This window comes from Leptonychotes weddellii, unplaced genomic scaffold (assembly GCF_054177405.1).
Source record: "Leptonychotes weddellii isolate Sample4059 unplaced genomic scaffold, ASM5417740v2 HiC_scaffold_2833, whole genome shotgun sequence".
Classification (NCBI taxonomy): Eukaryota; Metazoa; Chordata; class Mammalia; order Carnivora; family Phocidae; genus Leptonychotes; species Leptonychotes weddellii.
Genome location: NW_027877616.1, coordinates 6,297 through 12,219, shown reverse-complemented (window position 1 = coordinate 12,219; position 5,923 = coordinate 6,297). Strand labels below are relative to the sequence as shown.

The following is a 5,923-nucleotide window of genomic DNA, read 5'->3' as shown; positions in this document are numbered from 1 at the left end:
TAACTGTAACAAAATGTACCACACTTTTGGTGTTGGTACATAAATTGTTAATAATGGAAGTTGTTAATAATGGAAGAAACTGGGACAGGGGCGGGGGTGGGGTGGGTGGTGGTGAGACAGGTAAGTAAGAACTTTGTATTTGCCACTAAATTTTTCTGTGAATGTAAAACTACCCCCAAATAAAGTCCATTAATTTTTTCTAAAGATTTTATTTTTAAGAGGCACCTGGGTGGCTCAGTCAGTTAAGCATCTGCCTTTGGCTCAGGTCATGATCCCAGGGTCCTGGCCACATTGGGCTCCTTGCTCAGCAGGGAGCCTGCTTCTCTCTCTCTCCCTCTGCCCCTCCCCCTGCTTGTGCTCTCTGTCTCACTATCTCTCTCTCTCTCTCTGTCAAATAAATAAATAAAATTAAAAAAAAAAAGATTTTATTTTTAAATAATCTCTACACCCAATGTGCAGCTCGAACCAACAACCCTGAGATCAAGAGTTGCGTGCTCTACTGACTGAGCCAGCCAGGTATCCCTAAAGCCCACTAATTTTTTAAGTGATTTTTAAATCAAAACAGTCGCAAAATCTCTAAGAGAACTTGTCTGCAGTATACTTAGGATAGCTACAGTAAGTTCTCTACAAGAAAGGAAATGAAGGAATCAAAATGAAGGAATCAAATGGGAAGAGTGAAAATATGGGTAAATAGGATAGTGTGGTTTTTTGTTTTTTTTTTTTTTAGAAACCATTCAAAGGGTGTCCCTCCCTCTTCCTCCCCCAAAAAAGGAGAAAAACGATCATCAATGACAAAGGGCAGCTGGAGAAGCTTCACGCTCAGGAAGGGACACTGTCTCCTTCTTGTGGTTTCGAGTACTCTACACATTCAGAGAAACTTCTCTAGTAACAAACTATAGAAATGATCCCTGAAAGTATAGTCTTGATAGCTTTTCTAAATTATGTTAGATGGTTGAAGCAAACATCATAACACTAATATCCCTCAGTGCATAGAGAGAAATATGTAGCACAATTATATTACAAATGGGGAAGAGTAGGGCGCCTGGGTGGCTCAGTTGGTTAAGCGACTGCCTTCGGCTCAGGTCATGATCCTGGAGTCCCTGGATCGAGTCCCGCATCGGGCTCCCTGCTCAGCAAGGAGCCTGCTTCTCCCTCTGACCCTCCCCCCTCTCATGTGCTCTCTCTCTCTCTCTCATTCTCTCTGTCTCAAATAAATAAATAAAATCTTAAAAAAAAAAACCAAAAACAAATGGGGAAGAGTAAAATGATGTAAAGGGAGGTGAAGTTGACACACTTCATTTGATCAGATAAAATGTTGTTGACACAATATAGTAGTAAATTATGTATCCATAATGAAATCACTTAAATGAAATGGACCAATTTCTCCAAAAGTACAAACTACCACAACTTACCCAATATGACATAAGTAATTTGAATAGCCTGATAACTATTAAAGAAATCAAATTTATAATTTAAAAACTCCCAGAAAGAAATCTCCAGAATAGCTTTATTGAAAACTTATAGCAAATGTTTAAAAAATAATTATCAATAATTCTCTATAATTTTTTTTACAAAATAAAAGAGAATACTTCCCAGCACATTCTATAAAGCCAGTATTACTCTGATGGCAAAATCAGAGAAGCACAGTACACACATGAAAATACTACTGACCAACATTCTGGGTTAATGTGGATACGAAAGTCTAAGGGTATATTAGCAAATAGAATTCCACAGTATATACAAAGCATATACATTATGAGTGTTGTGTTTACTTCAGGAAAGTAAAGGTGATCCAATATTTGAAAATCAATCAATATTATCTGTCATATTAACAGGCTAACAGAAAGCTCATGAGATAATACATTAATGCAGACAGAACTTAACATCCATTTGTGATAAAAACTCTCCACAACCTAGTGAGACACTTCCTCAAATTGATAAAGAGCATCTACAAAAATCCTACAGCTACCATCATAAATAATGGTGAAAGATTGAATTGTTTTCCCTTAATATGAGTACAAGAGATGTCCATTCTTATCAGATAGTAGTAGAAGTTCTTGCCAGGGCAGTAGGGCAAGAAAAGGAAAGAAAAGTCATACAGATTTGGAAGGAAGCTATTTTCAGATGACATGATCATAGAATATTCCAAGGAATCTGCACACACACACACACACACACACACACACACACACGTCCTAGAAATTAATGAGCTTAGCAAGTTCTCAAGTTACAAGATCAGCATACAAAAATCAATTGTACTTCAACAATACTAGCAACAAATACATGTAAATTGAAGTTAAAAGTATAGTACCATCTACAATTGCTAAAAAAAAAAAAATACTTAGGTGTAAATCTCACAAAACACATCCAAGACTTGTGTGCTCAAAACCACAAAATGCTGTTGAGAAGAGTCCAAGAATATCTGAATAAGTGGAGAGGCATACTGAGTTCATGAATTGGAAGACTCAGCATAGGAAAGATGCCAATTCTCTCTAGATTAAACACAGGTTTAATGCCGCTTCTCTCAGAATACTAGTACTGTAAGGCTTTGTTATAGATATAAACAATATTCTAAAATTTATATGGGAAGAGGATATATGGATATTGATTCACAGATGACATGATCATATCTGAAGAAAGAAAAGCTCCATTTGTAATAGCATGGAAAAGAAAAAAAAAATGCTTAGGAATAAACTTAACCATGGAGGCACAACTTGTTTACTGTAAACTGCAAAACATTGGTGAAGGAAATCCAGAGGACACCAATAAATGGAATAACATCCCATATTCATGTATTAGAAGAATTAATATTGTTAAGATGTCCATATAACCCAAAATGATCCACAGATTCAGTGCAATTCTTATCAAAATCTCAGAGACATTTTTTTGCAGAAATAGGAAAATGTATCCCAAGATGCATATAGACTCTCAAGGGATCCAAATAGCCCAAACAGTATTGAAAAGAAGAACAGAATTGGGGGTCTCACACTTAGAAAGCTAAGTGTGGTACTGACGTCAGGCAGTCATATACACCAATGGAATGCCCAGAAATTAACCCTCACTTACATGATCAACTGATTTTCAACAAGGGTGCCAAGACCATTCAGTAAGAAAAGGATGGTACAGATGGGGTTGGGAAAACAGGACAGCTGCATGCAAAAGAATGAGGACCACTTTCTTACACCATACACAAAAATAAATTCAAGATGGATTAAAGACCTAAATGGGAGACCTGAAACCATAAAAATCCTAAAAGAAAATATAGGCAGTAATCTCTTGGACATCACCCTTTGCAACATATTTATGGACATGTCTCCTCAGGGAAGAGAAACAAAGCAAGCATAAACTATTGGGACTACACCAAAATTTTAGAAAACTTGCACAACAGAGGTAACTATCAACAAAATGAAAAGGCCGCCTCCTGAATGGGAGAAGATTTTTACAAATGCTATATCCAGTAAGGGTTAGTATCCAAAATATATAAAGAACTCATGCAACTCAACACCAAAAAGCCAAATAATCTGATTTTAAAATGGGCAGAGGACCTGAATAGACATTTTTTTTTTTTCCAAAGAAGGCATACAGATGGCCAACAGACACATGAAGATGCTCAACATCACTAATTGTCAGGGAAATGCAAGTCAAAAACACAATGAGAGACCACCTCACACCTGTCAGAATGGCTATTATCAAAAACACAAGAAATAAGTGTGGACAAGGATGTGGAGAGAAGTGAACCCTGATCCACTGTTGGTGGGAATGCAAACTGGTGCAGCCACTGTGGAAAACAATATGGAGTTTTCTCCAAAACTTAAAAATAGAAGTACCATATGATCCAGTAATTCCACTGCTGGGTATTTACCCAAAAAAAATGAAAACACTGATTTGAAAAGGTATACGCACTCCTGTGTTTATTGCAGCATTATTTATGACAGCCAAGATATGGAAGCAACACAAGTATCCAACAATAAATGAATGGATAAAGAAGATGTGAATATGTGTATATGTATGTATACACATATATAACAAATTATTATTCAGCCATAAAAAATGAGATCTTGTCACTTGCAGCAACATGGATAGACCTAGAGAGTTTTATGCTAAATGAAATAAGACAGAGAAGGATAAATACCATATGACTTCACTTATATATGGAATCTAAAAAACAAAATGAACAAACAAAAAAACAGAAATGGACTAATAAATACAGAGACCAAACTGGTGGTTGCCAGAGGGGATCAAGAAATACAAACTTCCAGTTATATGCAACTAATGAATCATTGAACGCTACATCAAAAACTAATGATGTACTATATGTTGGCTAATTGAATTTAAATTAAAAAAATAATAAAAAATAAAAACTTCCACTTATAAATAACTCATGGAGAGGAAAAAGTATGGCATAGGGAATATAGTCAGTAATTATGTAATAATGTATGTTGATCATATAAGTGAGGGTTAATTCAGTGCAATTCTTATCAAAATCTCAGAGACTTTTTTTTGCAGAAATAGGAAAATTTATCCCAAGATGCATATAGACTCTCAAGGGATCCAAATAGCCGAAACAGTATTGAAAAGAAGAACAGAGTTGGGGGTCTCACACTTAGAAAGCATTACATTTAGGGCGGTGAGCGTTGAGTAATGTATAGAATTGTTGAATCACTATGTTGTACACCTGAAACTAATAAAACATTATATGCCAACTATACTACAATAATAAAAAAAGAAAAAACAATGTACATACCTTAATTTAAAAATATTTTATCTCTAAAAAGTGCCATCATCTGAGCTTTCAGCGAGTCATAGTCACTGATCACAGATCACATAACAAATACAATAATAATGAAAAAGTTGAAATATTGCAGGAATTATCAGCATGTGACACAGAGATAAGAAGTGAGCAGATGCTATTGGAAAAATGGCACCAAGAGCCTGTTTGACACGGGGTTGCCACAGAAACCTTCAATTTGTAAAAAACGCAGTATCTGTGAAGTACAATACAGCAAAGCACAGTGAAATGGAATTTACCTGTACAAATTATCAGGGAAATAATAGACAAGTCAGTCCATGGGATTGGACAGCTATCATGCTGGCAATAGTTGATTTGTATTTTCTAGCAAGCAAAGATCTAATTTCCCAAATGTGAAAAACAAAACCTTAAAATCTTTTTGGAACTTTTGGGATAGAAGGATAGGATAGAAATGGATTTCTCAGAAAACACTAAAAAAGTGCAAGCAATAAAAGAAAGGACTGATGAATTTTACAGTGTTAAAACCATAACTTAAAAACCTCTGTATGACAAAATGAAAGCAATAATTAGATACCACTTTATACCCATCAGAATTACAAAATTTCAAATGTCTAGTGGCAGTGTTGACATGAATATAAGGAAATGAGAATTTTTATATGCTGCTAAGTAAGAGTAGAAGTCAATTCTCAAAAACTCTCTGCTCCAGGCAGAAGAGTGTGCACATGCAGGGTACCCTGGAGTGTGGATGCAGAGCCCACGTGGGGTGAGGATGGGCTATCTGCAGAGATGAACCATATAATGTTGGACTGGAATTCGTTATTTATGTGTGCACGAACTCAGTTTTGATAGATAGATAGATAGATAGATAGATAGATAGATAGATAGATAGATAGATAGATGATAGATAGATAGATAGATAGATAGATAGATAGATAGATAGATAGATAGATAGATTTTGGGGCACCTGGGTGTCCAGGTCCAGCGAGTTAAATGGCCAACTCTTGATTTCAGCTCTGGCCATGATCTTGGGGTAATGAGATTGAGCCCTTCGTAGGGCTCTGTGCTCTGCGGGGAGTCTGCTTGGGATTCTTTGTCTCCCTCTGCCCCTCCCCGCGCTCGTGCTCACTCAGGCACGTGCACACTCTCCCTCTCTTTAAAATAAATAAATCTTAA

At 36.2% G+C, this 5,923-nt stretch overlaps 1 pseudogene; it reads right to left on the bottom strand.

Annotated features, from left to right (window-relative positions):
• Positions 1-729: 729 nt before the first annotated feature.
• On the bottom strand, positions 730-924 carry LOC145719022 (small nucleolar RNA U3; annotated as a pseudogene).
• Between the last annotated feature and the right edge of the window lie 4,999 nt (positions 925-5,923).